A 17,978-nucleotide genomic window follows, 5' to 3' on the forward strand; every position below is an offset into this window, starting at 1 on the left:
CGGCAGCTTGTGCCTACCCTTTCTGAGCTGTTTTTTAGCTGAATTGTTTCAGCTAGTCTGGTTTCAGTAGGTGGCTGTGTTGCAGACAGTGAATGATGTAGGGCAGGACTGAGTTGCTAGAGGAAGGCAACCCTCGTCAAAGAGGACTGCTATGAAGTATGAAATATAGCTAATATCTCAGCCAGTTTAACCCACACCTCTAACACACTTCTGCACCATGCCAATACATATCTCTTGAGGCTGGGGTGGAAATCGCAGGTAGCCTGTGCTTCCACATATACAGCTTTTGGGGGAGAGGGAGGGTTCTTCCATGGTTCAAACTGATTTGGGCCTTTGCTATACCTCCTTGTGGCAAGTTGTTCCTGACAGCACACCTGACTCTGGCTGGTCTGTGGTATGAGCGTTACTATGGCCATGAAATAAAGTGGAACAGTGAATTGACCTTGCTGGAAATCCTGTCCCTTCCATGGGAGGCATTTTCCAGGCAGATCAATTCTGTCTACTGCAAGGCTATTCTTATGCTTGTGCTGGGCGAGCATGGGGTATGGGGATAAACACTGGTAGTTAATGAATGTCATCTTAACTTTGCTTGGCAGTGAAGCATTAACAGGTTGTCTCCAACAGGAAAAAAATTTCAAGGTTTTTATTTTACTGCAATAAATGATGCAACACTGTTGGATGTGGAAAAATTACCTCGAGTTTGAGTAACGTTTGGGTCCATGATGTTTTGTGCTATTGAGCACTCTCACTCTTGGGCTATTTGACTCTCTTAATCTGTTCATAAACTTTCTAGCTGGTTGGTGTAGTTTCTTCTCAGTGAGAGCTGTACCTGTTGCCTGCTGGAACTCCAGACCTGGAGGCTGAACAAATAAGAGCACTGTCTTTGAACTGAGATACTGAAAACCAACTCCCACTTCAATTTTTAGTGTAAAATTTGTTTGTTGGGGGTTTTGTTTGTTTGTTTTCAATTTAGATCTTATTCTACCATTAAGTAAAAACTACCTTTTTAAGGATGCACAGAAAGTTGGTAGTTATTGGAACTCTTCTGCTGTCATTCTTTGCCATTTTGTGATGTCTGTGTTTTCTGGTTTATTTTCTAAAGTAATAAAATGCAAGTATTTACATGAGAAGATTCCAGTAAGGTCCTGCATTGGTGGTGCCTGCCTGTGAAGAAAACCAGATAGTCGTACAATAAACCTCCTGATCTCGAGTTAAAATGTAAAACAAAAGCCCACAACCCCTGACTTGAAAAACTAGCCAGATTAGTGATGCAGTATCTACAAATCGGAGGATCTTCCCACCCCTGCAGATCCACATGAAGATTATGGCTCAGTCTGCCAGAGCAATTGCTGTATCTTGAGGTGATGTTGAGACAGCCATTGCAGAGGGTCCTTGGCTTTTCTCGAATTCTGCTGCTGAGGCTTTTGATTAGAGATAAGAAGGTTGCATGTCTTCGTGTAATTCTCTTCTTGATATCAGATCACACACACAAAAATACTCCTCGTGGGAGGGGGGCAGGAGATGGTCCATATTATGCCTTTTGCCTTGCTATATACTCTCTACTCTGGAAACAAGCGCTGTAACTTGTCACTTCTGGGTTTTTTGGAGGTAACTTTTCAGTTGTAATCAGTGAGATAATCTGCCAGTTAGAGTGCTAACATAAGATGGGGAGACCTGTTTCCATTTCTCGCCCTGCAAAACAGCCTGATAACTTGCTGTCTTTGCCTCTCTGTTCTCCCCTGTAGAGGGGAGAGATTTACCCTTTTTTTAGGGGATTTGACAGGACTCTTTTCTGTTGTGAAGGCAAGTGCATTGCAGCGCTGTAGTTCAGATATGCAGATGTTTTTCTGTCATACTTAGCTCATTAACTTTTAAATGCCTTGCTGCGAGTTTGATATTCCATCAGAGAAAATGTGCTTAGACTTGATTTTTGGAGGAAAAAGAATTGCTTGGTTGGGAGGGATGCATGGAGAGAAGAGTGAGAATGGCCTGCTGCAGCTTCATCATCTTTATTAAAATTACAGACCAGTAGTGGAATTTTAATGAAGTCTTGCAGGATGGATGGTCAGAAGCGCTTTTATGAACAGTACTTGTCTGCTGCCATAGTAGGTTTTTTTTGTTCCTTTTTTTGATTTCTCAGCTTATTGCTGTGGTAAGTTACTGTAACAGTGAAATGGCTGTTGGACAAAACATGTCCCTTGTTGGCTTCTTGATTGCTTCAAATGAAACTTCTCTACTGGAGATGCCGTTCTACAGTGAGTAAAGCATTAGTCTAAGGCCAAAGGATTCTTTTTCTCTTGAGCTCCAAGGGCATGTTTAGGGACCCCAGCAAGTGATACCAGCAAGTGTATTTTGTCTTGGGAACACAAGGCGTTCTAGTGAAAAAAGCTATAGAAGAGCTACGTATTGTTATATAGGACTTGGTTATACCTGTTCGTCTTTTAAACAGTACCTATCTTAACAACCTTGGTTCTTTTCTTCTGTATGTATGTATCTGTATTGCTCCTACAGAGCCAGGTTATTGATATTTAAGGTCCCCGGAAAGTCCTTGGATTTCCTAAAGCATCTGTTGTCTCTGGAGCAGGGGCGTCTGCAGTAAGTCCCTGAGCAGTGTAGTTTCATTAACAAAAATGTAGAAGCATGAACTTTGAAAAATTACTGAAGATGCACGGCTTTTTCTTTCTTTGTTCCCCAGGAAGCTGAGACAAAGTTGTTTTCACTTGTAATTGGAGTACTTAATTGGGCTCCATTCAGATAACGAGATCTCTCATCATAGGTGGATGGGAGATTCTTTTATTTTGTTGCATGAATAAAAGAATATTCACAACTTATAATTATATGCATGTCCTGAGACTTGGTGTATATTAATAACTGTCCTGTGACTTTTTTTCCCCTCCCTTGTTGCTTGGTCTTGCTTTTCTATTAAGATGCCTGTGACTGAAACATTCAAGTTTAATAGATTTTTGTCCTGAAAGAGACAGAATTCCCGTGTTACACATAGACTGTAGGATTTTTCTGAATTAATTCCTGCTTCAAATCCCATAGCTGTGGATAAATATATCCAATCTTGACCAGAAAATCTAGGCATGAGAAATCCAATAAAAACCTGATGTGATGGTGGTGGCTCTTGCTTCCTACTAGTTAATGAGACTCCTAACGTGATGAATGTAAGTGCTGCAGTGGAGTACAAGGGGAATAGATCTTAGCGGCCGGCCCACACTTCCCTAAATAACACCTCCAGAATCCTAGGCTAGGGAAAGCGTCGGTCTGGTCCTGGCGTGCATGTCTTGTGTTTTCAGTTGGACCCTTGTAAAATTAAGAGTGTCTTATGTCTGGCTGAGTTTGATCAGCTTCCAATTTCAGCCACTGGATCTGGATATGTCTTTGAGAAGCTGTTTTTCGTGTTCCTAGATGTGTGTTTTGTGGCTTTCTCCATTCCCCTCCGCCCCCCTTTCGAAGTAGTGTTTAATTGCATTTGCTTTGGTAAGCAGCCTCTGTGACCTGGGCCTTTTGTTATTTACTGTTCTTCCTGTCTTTGTATCTCCTGCAAATTTAGTGACTGCTTTCTTCCAAGTCACCGACTAAAATGCTTAATGGCATAGGGCCAAGAACCAATACCTGATGGACCTCACTAGCAGTGGTTTCCCATTGACACCAACATTACAAGACCTGTCACTTAATCGATTTTTAATCTGGTTTATATGTATTTGGCTGATTTTTGTTTGTTTGTGTTGGGTTTTTTTGTTTGTTTTGGTTTTTTTTCTGGCTGGTTTTAGTAAAAGTGTGTTGTGCCAGCCCAAAAATGTTACATAAATCTAAAAATATTATATCAAACCTGTTACTGTTGTTAATCAAATTTTTAGTTTCATAAAAGTCAAATAAGATCATTTTTATAAGCCCATGTTGATTGACCTTATGTTTGCTCTTAATTCCTCAGTAGTCCTCTGAGCTGTTCTTTGTTTTTGAAAACCTTTACCAAGTTGAGACCCCAGTACTTACCAGTTTAATGTTTTGACATTTCAAAGGGATGATTCCCACCCACCCCACCCCCAGCCCATTGGAACTTTCTCAATATTCCAAGACTTTCTGGAATTAAACACTGCTGCAAACATTCTTTGAGTAACAACAACAAAAAAATCACCTCCATAGCATTTTAAGACCATTAACTTACAAGTGTTAAATAATATCACCTTGATTGATTTTGTTGAGTGATCGTATGCCATCCTATTGAATGTTTCTTAATAAACTACCATATTCTTATAGAATTTTTTTTTAATATGCATATGTGCTGCCTTTTTAGTTTTCTTTGCTTACTTTAAAGCTGTGTGTATCTCTTTGCTCTGACCTTCGTAACGTTTCTGAATTTTGATTTATGTTCTCTGCTCTGAATCCCCCTGCCCCTCTTCCAACCTCTTGTCTCCTCTTTGTGCTGCTACTCTTAGTCGCATGAGGTTTGGGGGTTTTTTTTAAGTTTTGTTGGTGTTCAGTTTTGTTGTGTTTTGGTTGTTTTGTTTTTTTTTTTTTTAATTAACAAGTCAGATTTTTTCCCCCTATGATACTGTTTTGAGGGTTTCTAGTAAAAAGTTCATAAATAGTTAAGAAATTTAAACAAAAGATGTAGACAACTGTTGTCTTGATTTGACTCAATTTCCAGCTTTTCAAAGTTGTCCTTTTAAAGTGCAAATTGCTATGTATTAGGCTGATTGTTTATTATAAATAAATGCTGATGAATCAGTTGTCTTATTTTCTATTGCGATTGGTCTACAATATCTACTATACTTAACTACTGCCCTGGCTAGTACTTATTTAGTCTATTGAGAACTAGTTTACAAACTGGTATTCTCAGATTAAATTGATATTCACAGATTAGAGCTGAAGAGTTGATAAGTATGTATATTGGTTTTTATTTTTCCCCTTCGGGGACCTTGCTATGTTGATTTTTTGGAGTTCTTTAACGATTTATGTAATAGTAAAGACAGATTGTAGCCTTGCTTTTCTTTACGACCCTCAAAATTATCTGACTTCTAGTTAGTGATACAAGCTTTACTGCTTTGACTAGATACATGTGTAGGGCTGAATTATGTAGTGAGTATTAAAGGGTATGTTTGAACTGTGCTGTTGCAAGGGAAAAAAGCTTTGTTTGAAATGCTCGGCTCTGTCAGTGGCAGTCCAGAAATGCATCCCCGTCTCCTTCTGAAGATCTTGCGTTCCTGTTTTTTAAAGGGGAGAATGGCTAATCCCCATTGCGAGAGATCAGCCAGTAAAGTCCTCTCTTGGACTATCAACTTTTCTAATAGTGTTATCTCAAGGAGCCTGGTAGCTACTTAATCACTACAAGTGCTCTCAGTTTTAAGGCAAAAGATGATATGACTAACTGGATTCCCCCCCCCCCCCCCCCCCCCCAGCTTGAAATTAAACTGTTGTGTTAACTGTTGTTGTCTTAAACTGTTAACCAACAAACTATAATTACAGTTTAAACTTATGACTTAAAATACTTGGTTACAGAAGGGAGGATGGAAATGCCAGAAAAGATGAAAATAAAACTGTTTAGGTGCGGAGACAAAACTAGTGAAATTTGACCATGCTGAAAACTGCATACTCAACTCATTTTTTTCTTTTTATCTTTTTTGTTTGTTTTGTTTTAATTTCTGTGCTTGCTACTCTTAGGGCACATCCATATTCTGATTTTTGTCAGAGGGCATTTTAGAGAATAATGTTTCTTAAATATTGCTTTACTTTTAGAGCTAACAATTGTGAAATAGTAATAAGTGTGTAACAACCTCTGCATTTAAAAAGTTATTCCACCGTTGCTTCAGTACTAAGGGTTTTATTTGTTCATTTTGGGATTTTTTTTTTTTTGCTAATTCTTCACTTGCTGGAGAGCCTTCTGAGATAGAGATGATGTTTTACACTTTGTAAATGTTGTATTTAAAAAAAAAAAAAAAAAAAAAAAACCACAGCACTTTTTTTCTAAATTCTTACACTAATGCCCAAAAGATGTTTTTCCTTGTATAGCTCACCAGTAACACTGTAAGTGTTAAATGTATGGCTGCTTTAATTGTGAGGAACATATCTAAGAGAAAGCGCTCAAACATTGGGATCTTTATCCCTTTTCCTTTCTTCTAATTCTGTTGTTCCTTCAACTTTTCCACTGGTCCTGCTCTTCAGCTGCTGTGAACTGTCAGACACTGAAATATAGATGATGAAAATATAGAAACCGGAATTTAGCAGAGGCAGCCATGTTAATTTCTGTTCCATTTGAAATGCAGGAAAATATCATCTGCCAAATGGAAAAGGACAATCGGTGGGAAAAGAAATGTTCTTTTCAAGCTTCTAAGAGCAGTGACAATGGAGAGAAAAAAATACTATAAAAAGTAGGCAGCTCCTTTTTCAAGATTTTGTTTTCAATGTATTATGCATAATTAACTGTACACAGTTGCTCTTTTGGAGTCCTGAATGACTGAATACTACATCGCAGGGCTTATAGTGTCTTTACTGCATGGCACTTTGCATTTGGGGGGGAATAGGGCTCAGCTTCATGGCAGTTTTGCCAGTCTTCAGTATAATTTTTGAATACATTCATACTTCCCTTATTTGCCTTTTTTAATGTCAAGCATTGCACATAAGATGTTCTGCTGTTGCTATGCAACTGCTAAATCCAATATTTAATATTAATAAAAACCGAGTGGCATTAGCATCACTGAGAACAGTGGGCTAGCAAACTATGATTGTACAATATCCAAGCTGTAAAACTTGGCAGGGACTTCAGTGTGCAATTGCATGCATGGCAAACTGTGGGGCATGAGTCATTGGCAGTTACTATTTTAAGAGTGGTGAGTTTAAGTAAAATTTCTGCGCTCTTCTGGTATTTATTTATATATATATATATATAAAAAATATAATTTTTTAAACAAAAAGATAAAGAATGAGGTTGGTTAGCTGTTTTCCTTAAGGTTTCATTTCAGATACATATTCTGAGGGGTCACTGCCCATAAAAGAGTCAGCATTATAAACCTGTGGGTCAATACCCTGATTCTCCTATTTTTCTTCTAGGTCAGGTTGGTCGGCCCTTTCCCACTGTTCCTGCCACTTCCTGAAGCCTGAATTGGCTTTTTTTGGAGGCAGTGCTACTTCTCTGCCTGACAAGGTGCTGTTCAATGGGATGTTTTTCCAGTTTTTCCTCTTCCACCTTGTTTTCTGATCTCTCCCCTATTTCTCCTTACTCTTGACCGTTATTTCACCATCACTCTTCCACCTTTTTTTTGTTTTCTTTCTTTTGTTCTTCACTCGGTCCTTTCTGAGATTAGACTTTTAGTGTCAGCCTCTGACAGGCTTTAGATCAAGGATTGGTGGTGTACCCTGGCAACGCTTTGGCCACCTAAGTTATATTGCAGGCTGCAAATTCTGTCGGATCCTGCATCTGACGCCTGAAGACGTGAGTGCACTGGCACTCTTGCTGCCAACCAGAGGGTGTAACGCTGCTTGTCCTTTCCTTTTTGAAGACTGCTGTCCGAAAGATAACTTTGATATTAGATCTGTAGAAAGTCAGAGTTATTTTAGAATTACTGCTCTTCTGCAATGTAATAACTGATTTCCTTCATAGCTTGTGATCATTTAGATTTTGACTGGTTTCTTAAAATGGCTATTTCAGGTAGTTTGTCTGTCCCCGATTCACCCATGCAAGTTTCTCTAAATTTAAAAAAGTATTTTTGTGTCTTAAATTTTTTTTTCCATTTCTTTTTCTGCCTCTCAAAGATTCAGGCAAGTAGGAGAAGCCGCCCCTAGCTATATGCAAACCGTTATTAAACCTACAAAGCAAAAGTATTAAGGGGGGAGGGGGGGAATACAGTAAGTTGTAGTCTTGAGTTTTATGGTCATATTGGGAATACATTTTTATAAGCAGGTGGAATTTGTCTGTCCCCCTTAAAGTAGTCTTTGTACTTTTCATATTCACTCTGCTAACCTGTCTTCTCACAGTATTGGGTAGTTAATAGCTCTGTAGATTTTGCTGCCAGCAGGGGTTTAGTGTAATATTGATTTAACATTTCCAAATAATGGCAGTAATTTTGGTAAAGGTTTTTCCTCTTTTGGAATTAACTAAAATTGGTTAGATTTAAGTGAGGCATAAATCATGGCATTGAAGTAAATCAGACTGTGTATCTTAGATGCGGATCTGTGATTGGAATTTTGTTCCTTAGTGGCATGGCACTGCTGAATCCCTTTCCTTTGAATTTTCTTTCTTCAAACCTGTAACGCTTCAGGAACCACCAATTCTAACGTTTGCTGAAATTCAGAAAAGTTACTGAATGCCACTCAGATGGAAGAATGTATTTTTTTTTTAATTGGGAAAACGTCCCTTATTTCAGTTCGGAGGCTTAAGCAAGAGAATTTTTTTTGTACAGAAATTACCTGGTCAAGTTGTAGAACCTACAACTTCCCTGTTTTCTTTTCAAAATGGCTTATTTCAATGTCGTAACGTTCTTTGTTTTTAACCTAGCTATTTATAAAAGTACAGGAGTCGGTGGACTCTAGATTGTACTATGATTTGTCAGTAGTTCAGTCATCACAATTGTGACCCATGCATCTTGTAATACTTAGAGAAAACACGTTGAGCTCTGTTCTTGGAACAGATAAATATAGAACTGCTATTGTGAATATTCTTGTAGTGACGTACTTAATCTAGAAAGCTAACAATTCTTTTATTTGCTTTTAGGGTTTGAAAGTATTCTAGAAGGCCTGTTTGGACCTGGATTATTAAAAGATCTCAGTTTGTTTAAAGGTATTCAATCTCTATTTTTGTATCTTGTTCTGCATTTCTAATGACAGAAGCAGCCCCAGCTCTGCCTCTAGAAAATGTGTGTTACCGTGGTGATTTGTGCTTTTTTTCCCCCTCCCCCAGGCAGTGCTCACAGTTAGTTTCATATTGGCTAAAATTACTAATGAGTGTGCGTTCATCTTTATGTAGCTGGGAGTGTGTTTGGCAGTGCTCGGAAAAACAGATTTGTTGTGCATAGATAAAATGTATACAGTTTGGTAATCTGGGGATTTAGAAAAATGGCCGAAATGAAACCTGCATCATCAGAATGCAGGCAAGAATGTTGTGAAACAGGTATTTAATTCGGCATTTCTCTTTTGGCTCCAGTTGTGTCGCGGTTTATGAATATGAAGTAATTTGCTATTCCTCTGATTTACAGACTGTGAGCCTGAAGGTGTTTCTGATTGGTCTTTTGATGAAAATTGTCTTTTCTGCTGCCTGAGAAGAGAAAAAGTGAAGGTAACAATGCAGATGTGTGAAGCTAGTAGTTGTAGGGGAGGGACAAAGGGAGGGAGTTTGCTGCTCCTAGTTAACTGAACATAGAAAATCTGCAACCTCCTACCCTTTCCCCTCCTTTGGAAAAAGGCTTTCTGAATTAAAATAATACAAGTTAATGAAGAGACTTGCTTCTTCTCTGCAACTTTTTCTTTGTAGTATGTGATGCAGATTTTTTTGTTTTTTCTGTATAGTGGCTCTTTCTATTTGGTGCTTTTTGTTTGGTTTGGGTTTTTTTGAGTTCTTTGTAAGAGATCTTGTTGGGATCATGTAACCTTCCCAGGGGAGTCAGAGTTTGGCTTGTGCATGTTTACTACAGTCAGATGCTGGGCTTATCTTTAGTATGGAAATGTGGTCCATTTTAACAACCTAGAGTCTTGTTCTGTATCTTGGAATCTCTTTCCCTGTGGGCCATATCCTTTTATTAAAGGGCTCATATGTATGGTAGGTTTTGTACTGTGCTTGTTTATAACCAAGTCAGAGCCTAAAGGTGGACAAGTCAGCTTTGCCAACACAATAAACTTGCAGTTTGTTTTCTTAACGAGATTCTAGCTATATATGAAACAAAGGCTACCATGCTGTACGTGATTGTTGCGCAGCCCATGTGTTGAAATAATGATTGTTCTACAGCATAGGAAGGAAGGCTCATCTGTCTTGGCAAAACTTCATTTGCTGGAGCTCTTTACTACTACTTCTTCCTGCACAATGTAAAAGAACATGCAGAGTGGCTCTCTGTCAACTTAGAAATGAAACAAAAGCACCCTTCCCTCTGCAGCAGCGAACACGTATGGCTGCATGGCTTGTTCATGAAGGAAGTGCCTTGTTTACACTGATACTTGCTATATTGCCAGTTCATGCCTGTTTTTGTATTACAGTTTTTGTTAAGGCATGGGGAGGAGGGTTAGGAACTCTTGTTTTTAGAACAGATGTAAGGCATAGTACTTTCTTTCCTTGAGACTGACAGCAGGTAAGCTGTATGCGCGCTTGTGCTGTAAGGGATTCTGTCTTCTTTGACTTATGTCATCTCATAAAAAGACAAAATTCAGTGTTTAGCACAGTTCTAGTTAAGCCATTGAATTGATTCAGAAATTAATTTTGTGCCGCGGTCGGAGACTGGTTGTAGCCTGGGAGAATCTAAGAGTGTATGTGTAGATCTTCAAAAAGACTGTTTACATCTCGATTGTCCTCGTAGGTCCACAATAACTAAAATACAGCTCCTGAAAATCGGTGATTGTTAGGTGAAGACAAAAACTAAGAACACAAATGTCTACCGTATAGTATGCTGATTAGGTGTGGTTGTCTTGTCCTTTTCAAGCTTCTACACAACCTTTAGTCAGAAGCTGAGATATCATTATTTATATTTTTGTGTACTTTGATAGGCTTTTCTTTCTAGTTTCACATAGTAAAGTGTAGCCCATGATTGTGAGTATCACTGAAAAACTGGTGATGTATTCCTTATGCTAGTGGTAGTTATAATGTATGTTAAGGTTCCTCACATGGCTTCCCATTGTACTGTGTGGTGGCTTTTAAATGGGTGAAAGAAAAGATGCAGATGTGGTCACATCTGGTGTGCTCTGTGGTGTTTTGGCATCAGGGGTCGAAGGAGATGTCAGGATTCTGTACAGATTGACGCAGAACGCTGCAGGGGCGTGCAGCACCGCTCAGCAAAGGCACTAAGTGAAGGGGAAAGAGGTTATAAGTTCTGAGCAGGCTGGAGAGAAATGTCAGTTAAGAGAGGTTGTGGTAGTGTCAGTCAGCCGCTATGGGCTTGGGTAGAATAATTTTTATAAATAAAACCCAAGCAACTTCTGTCACTTTGCATTTCAGTAGCCAAAAATACCTGTTTTAAACCATTTTTCTTACAGCTGATTGATAAACAGGGACAGTAAAGACAGCGTTGTACACATGCTTGTTTGCTGCATGGCCAGGGAGCACTGGCTGTTTGGGGGAGTGGGGAAGGAGCGTGACCCAGTCCAGTCAAATCAGACTTGTGACTTCTCTGTTCATCCTGGTGATTCTCCCCATGCTTGGCATGCGGATTCTTTGGAGTACGTAGGATTTTTTTATGTGTTTGTGCTTGGTTTTTGTTTGGTTTTCCCCCCCCCGCCCCCTAGCCTCTATATCAGTTCTGTTGGGTTTGGGTTTTTTGTGATTTTGTAGGGTTTTTGTTTTTGAGGGAAGAATATGGCTCCTTTTAGACCTAGTGAGTTGTTGTATGTCAGCTGAGAGAGATGGCAGGGCGGGAGTGCTTCCTTTCCTCTGTGGGTATGCCAAATTGCTGCACTGCTGGCCGTTGCTGATGCCATTAGCTTGCAGTACAGTGTTAAGTGTACATGACTCTTTTATGGGAGCCTTCAAACAGTATGGATTTAACAACATCATAATTTGAATTAAAACATCAGAGACTCGATTGTTACAAAAAAGTTTGTAACTTCATTTGGTATTTAGCCAAATGATGGGCAGTCTTCTACATTAGAAATGGTACTAGTTCATTTGAAATCTCTTCCGTTCAACATCTGTAGTGATATCTTTAACTCGCCTTCTTTTTAGGGAGTTGCAGGCTGAGTCTTCTGCAACTGCTAAAACTTGTCTGCTCCTGTACATAAACTGGTAGCAATTGTGCTTTCTGTGCCACATCTTCTATTCTGCTTTTTTTATTGTTCATGTGCATCCTTGTACCTTTTTAGGAAAAGAACTAGGGAGGATGGGGTGATTTGGGTTTGTGCTTGTATACTGGTGAGTTACAGAATTAAAAGGTGTGTCATTGATGTTGTAGCTGGGAGCAAGATAGCCACAAACCACACACTACAACAGCGTGTGCCTGTGGCTGGCCCTTTTTTCCAGTGGGTACGTCTCTTCCAGTCCCCTCTTTTGGATTAGTGGAATAATTAATCAGTGTACTTGATTTTCACCTGAGTCACATGTAGGTACCTCGTCTGACAAGTTCAAAGCAATAAAAATCTTAAGGGTTTTTTTTCTGGATTTCATTTGCCCTTGAGAATTACCTGTAACTTAGGAGACCAGTAGTTGTGCTTAAGGAGAATTGAGTTCTGGACTGCAGAATGAGAATTGGAGGGCAAGATTAGTTTATTGGCAGAGCTGTTTAAGGGGAAAAAACTATGCTTGCTCTCCCACCCATTTCAGTGATGTTGGTACTTGCTCTTACAAGCAATCAGATTCAATTACATGCATTCTTCAAAGGATGGAGAACCATCTGCTGAAGTATTCTGAAAAGATTAATTTATTTGTAGCAGTAGTTCTACTTGCAAATACTGAGCAAATGCATGGATTTTTTGGCAGTCAAAATACAAGACAGTTTTTGATAGAGAAATGGACTTAAGTGTCTTAATTTGAAAGAGATAATAAAATACAGAGTAGGGAGCTAAAATCTTCCCAGACATTTTTGCCCAAATCCAAAGGGTTATGTGCAATAATGTAAAGCTTTTAGAAATTGGAATTTTTTCCTTCCATCATATAATTCAGAGTACACAATTGTTTCAGTATGATATGATCAGAGAGAATAAATAATAATAATAACCTAAGGAGCTGCTACCAGGTTATTAACACAGGTGCCTGTGTGCGGAAATGCATGAGTACGTTGATGGGCATGAAAGACAAAAAAGACAAAAGTTAGCAGCTCTAGCTGCCCACTCATAGTGAGAAGTAGTAGATCGGGTTCTGTGGGACCAAACCCAGTGAGTTCTCATTTGCATAATCTGCAAATGTGGTAATTCTCAATTCCTTGTGGGCTTTATTCTTCTCAGGGAAGATTTAAGATAGTATAGTTAGCAAGATGGCTGGTTTTTGGTTTGTTTTTGTTTTTGTTTGTTTGTTTTTAAGGAAGCTTTTCCTTCTAAAAGATTGTGATACAGAGAAGACCCATCAATTCAGACAAATTGAACTTTAAGTGTACTTGACTTATCTCTTTTTAATTATGTTTCTTAATTTTTCAGTGTGGCTTGTTAAATAAATTGTCAGGGCTATCATTATAGAAGAGATCTGTGGCTCCATGTAGAATGTTTGTATTAGATGAGGTAGTCTGTACTGTCGTTTGCTCATAGTTGGAGCTTAAGCCTAGTTTAAGATTTATTTTTTTAAAGAAGATGCAGATAGATAAGGTCAGAAGAAGGCAACAGTAGTAAGAGGGGAAATTTGAAAAAGAATCCTTAAAGAGGTTTCAGTTGAGTATATTCATTTGGAAAAGAAAACACTATTGTCTAAAGCTACATAAAGCAATTCATATGTATTAAAAAAAAAAGGAGGGGACGGACATATGACTAATCTCATTAGTTGGTGAGAGCAGAACAAGAAGGATAATACTCTTAAGCACATTAACTATTTTGTAGATATATTTAAGCTACAAAAATAGCAAGAGAGAAAATGACTTCTGGGAGCATATTCTGGAGTTTCATGCTGTTGACGGCAGAAGATCTTTTGAAGTACCATAAAATACCTGGGCTTCAGTGTAAGGACCTCTAACGAATCTTTCGATTGTGAAGAAGTGTGGTAGGGTGTAGCACAGAGAGGAGTAATTTTAAAATTGAAAGTTACTCTGATATGATTTGGATATTTTTTAAAGCTTGTAAGTAATTGCTTTACACAAACATCTAAAAGGTAGTATCGTGCTGTGCCACTACTTGATTTATTGGTCATAAAAACAGCCTCCGAGTCTGGTGTCCTTTCACTATGGAGGAACATAAACAATAAGAAGTAAACTGTGGTAAGTGTCTGAATATTTCCGAAGAGAAGCCACCGCTATCATTTAAAGTGTTAACTTGTAGAATAATAGAAGATGGCAAAGGAGATACCTGAAAATGAGTTGAAGTTGCGGAGCTCTTATGATTTTTGATGGCTTTGGAATGTGTTTAAACTGTGTACAGAGATGCTAAGTGTGCTGGAAGATGCTCTAAAACATTTTTAATGGATTTCATCACTTTAAAAAACACAAGCATTTAGACTGTCAATTTTGTATTGGGTGGTTTTAAAATAATTTGATATGGAGGCTAAAACCTGAAGAGGCTGTTTGTGATAATCTCCAGCTGTGTTTAGTAGTAATGCGGGGTTACAGTTTTGCTTGTGCATAAATGTGAATGTAAGCATACTGTATTTCCACTGATTTTTTTTTTTTCTTCTTTCCTCCTACTATAGGTAATAAATTATATTCAATAGCTATGGATCAGTCAAGCTAAATTTGTTTTGAATTTGATAAATCTGATATCAGTCATCCTAATAAGGAAATAATACTGTTTCTCACAACAAAAGTATATGTGTTCAGTAAGTGGGGGACATCTTAGAACTAATTAAACTATCTGAATTTTTAGTTGATGCCAAGCTGGGAACAGTTCTAGATGCTTTAAGGGGCACACTCAGAATTGAAAATTATCTCGATAAAATTGAGAAACAGAACAGACTTATTTTGTCAAGTCACGAGTTGCAGATGTCTGAAAAGTGATAGCATTGTAAAAGTTGTAAGCTATTTTTGGGGCTACATCAAGAGAGGCATTTGTCTTAATACCTGGAGAGGAAATTTCTTGTCTTACCTAAATGCTGATGAAGCCTCAGCTGGGTGTAGCATTTTAAGAGAGATTTAAACTGAATAGCCTTGATATGAAAGCGATAAGAATGACTTGGTCTTGAAGGTAGAAGGAAGAAGACAATGTCTGGTGCCCTTAAGGCTTGTCTACAGGAAATAGTAGATTATTCTCCTTTGCACTGGCTGAGAGTTAAAAAGACTGTACAGTCTTAAGAAAAAATAAAGTATTGGAGAAGACAACCTGGGGATGCTGAAAAATTCCTTTTACTGTTCCTGATCTTGCCTTGGGGTGGGGTGGGAGGCTGGGTTGTATCCCTAGGGTCCATGGGTTGGCCAGTCAGCCACAGGCGGGCTGTGGGAAGCCCCTCTCCGATTTCTCCACGAAGATGGATAGGAATTATCTCACACTGTTCTAGCTTGTGGGCGCTTCCCGCTCCACCTGCGTGTGGCCTGTGGCTTAAACATGGAGCTACTGTTGCCATATCTATACATAACCAGCCTGCATCATACCTTTCTCTTCATGCCAGCAGTTTAGCATTTAGAATGGCTGTATCAACATTTCCTACAAGGAGGGTCTCAATGAGGATCCAGCACTAGTCCTGACAAGGCCAGGCTGTCCAGGATTAGGTGCTCTCTCAAGGTCATGCACTGACCTTGCATTTCAAAAACCTGAGCTCTGTATTTCTAAGGCTCTTTAACTTAATTACATAGTTATGCTCTATATCTTAACGTACAAAAAGAGCTTTAGCCCTTTGGGAGCATGTGCAAACCACTCCAAGTATCTTTTCCTGAAGCATTATTGTTCAATATAGTGGTGTTGCATGTTCACCGATGGGATTCCAGGGATGCTCTGGGGCATGGTTCCCACCTGAAGAGAAGCACAAAGAGAATAGAATGAATGCTGTGTTATAAATAATATGTAAAAGTAACTGGTTGGGGTTTTTCTGGGGTATTTGTAACCAGTGACAATGCTCTCTAAATATTAATGGGTTTTTGTTCTTCCTACTACCTGCATGTTGGTACCGAAAACTTTGATGTGATTCGGGACTGTAGAGTGAGAGGATAAGACTGAAGATAATGGATCCAAATATTGGTTATTGGGAAGAAATGGCGGAAAATGAGGGGGTGGGGGTGGGGGGAACCAAACCAAAACCACAAAACCAAACCAACTAACCAAACACACACCCCCAAAACAAAACAAAAAACACAAAACACTTTTGGAAGTTGAGTTTGAATAGCAATCACAATCAAATATTTAGTGTGGAAACTCGGAAGTTTCCTTCTAGGGGTGAACCAGCTGCGAAGCCTGCTGGAATAATTGTGACAGGATTGATAAGAAAATAATAAAAAAACTGCAATAAACAGAAATCTCTCCAGTATATTTTGTCTCATGTAGTTAGTGATGTGCTGCAGATGCCAGAAAATATCTGGAGATTTTTTTTCTATGCACAAAGTTAAATCTGACTCTTATATAACTGCATTTCTTTACATTTTGATGTCTTAGCATGGACATTGATAAAAACCATACATGTAAAGAGATGCATGCTCCTTAGTGAGGGGTAAGAACTAAGCACTGCCATTGCCTTGCTATTCCCCTCTTCTCCTGAATGCAGATCAAATGATCCTTTATTCAGCCATTCACCAGTGTAAGCCACATACAGGTTTTTTTTTTCTGGCTGATCCTTTTTCTTCATTCCTTCTCTATGTAGAAAATGCACAGCTTTAGGTAGCCTAGGCAGGTTAAATTATGCTTTCTGTATGTTACCTTTATATGAGTAATGTAAAGTACCCTTGTTTATGGTGAGGCATGCTGTCACTGAACTCGGTTTCCACTCGAGTTGCTAGGCTAGTACTTACTATGTATTGTCTTAGTTGCAGAAAGTACTAGGAGGATTTGAAATGCTATTTTAGGCTTCTTCCAGAGCTATAGTCTGTCAAAGGGCAGAGTATCAGATCAGGTTGAAGGGGTAATGTTTCCTTCAATTCTGAATTCTCTGTTTGTCCTTTGAATTCAAAGTAAGTTGTTTTTGCAATGGTTTGTGGGACTTTAGCTAGAGGATGCTAATTAATGGATCTTATCTAGCCAAATCTCTGCACATCAGTTTGCAGAGATTCCTCTTAAAGTAAAACTTAAGGCAGTTTGTCTGTAAATGCTTAGATATTCCAGCGATTGTTCCAACGCTTCTGTATGCCTAGATTATTTCTGTTATTAGTTAATTTGCACAAGTGTCTGCTTCTTACACAAACTGATAAGCTGAGTTGACAATTATCCTGATAATGCTTAAAAGATAACGGAGCTTGACTCAGAATGGCTGTCAATAACTAGGACAGATCCTGCATTAAACTTTGTCAGATGCAGAAACACGGTTTCAAAAAGAGGATGCAAGTATGTTCTGTGAAGTCTCACTTGAAGAGTACCTCTTAGAAAAAATATTGGGCTTATTCTCCGCAAATATTTTTATTGTGAAATCCTGTACAGATATTTCACATATTTTAAGTATCAGAAAACTACAACTGCGTTTTCAGCATGTTCATAAAATGGCAGTGAACCACAGGAGCACTACTACTGCTTACTGGTACAGGAGTACCTGGCACAGAGACGAACACCTTTATTATAGTTAACCCATCAATTCAAATTCGTATTCTTTAAGACCATCTCAAGAGCGCTAATCTTTCCTAGGAGAGCCAGCAGGTTTGAGAGCAAGCCTGGATCTCTCTGGTATGCAAAAAAGCACCAGTCACTTTGTGAGGTCTTTGCTTCTGCAGGCTCTTCCCTTCACAGCAAACGGGTGGTTTTGCTCCCCTCTCACCTCTGTCATCGCATGCTCCTCATCTTTTTATTTAGCATAAAATACTGCTTTGTCTCTATACCCTGTCTGAGATAATATCTCCCTTTACTTTTGATGGAGAACTCTTGGAAGCTGTCGAATTACAAATCTGAGGTGAGAGCCCATGCTGTTCAGGCCAGAGTCCACAGCATTTCATATTATTACCCTTTGCACGTAGTTCATGTGACTGCCGTGTTTGTTAATTTACTATGGGCTGGTTATGTAACCTTGCTTCGTTAGACCTCCTGAAGTTGGGACGGCACAAACTTAAGAATGACTTCTTTTCATTTATTGTGAATTCTAAATG

General features: G+C 38.8%; 1 protein-coding gene across 1 annotated transcript in view; it reads left to right on the forward strand.

The window, feature by feature from the left end:
• The window catches only part of LCOR (ligand dependent nuclear receptor corepressor), a 61,915-nt gene that overhangs the window by 22,654 nt on the left and 21,283 nt on the right, over nucleotides 1-17,978 (forward strand). The window contains exons 2-3 of the mRNA XM_082310704.1: nucleotides 8,714-8,779; nucleotides 9,195-9,274. The gene's annotated coding sequence lies outside the window, so the exon portion shown is untranslated. The remainder of the gene's footprint in view (nucleotides 1-8,713; nucleotides 8,780-9,194; nucleotides 9,275-17,978) is intronic.

This window comes from Platalea leucorodia (genome assembly GCF_965183815.1).
Source record: "Platalea leucorodia genome assembly, chromosome: 4".
Taxonomy (NCBI): domain Eukaryota; kingdom Metazoa; phylum Chordata; class Aves; order Pelecaniformes; family Threskiornithidae; genus Platalea; species Platalea leucorodia.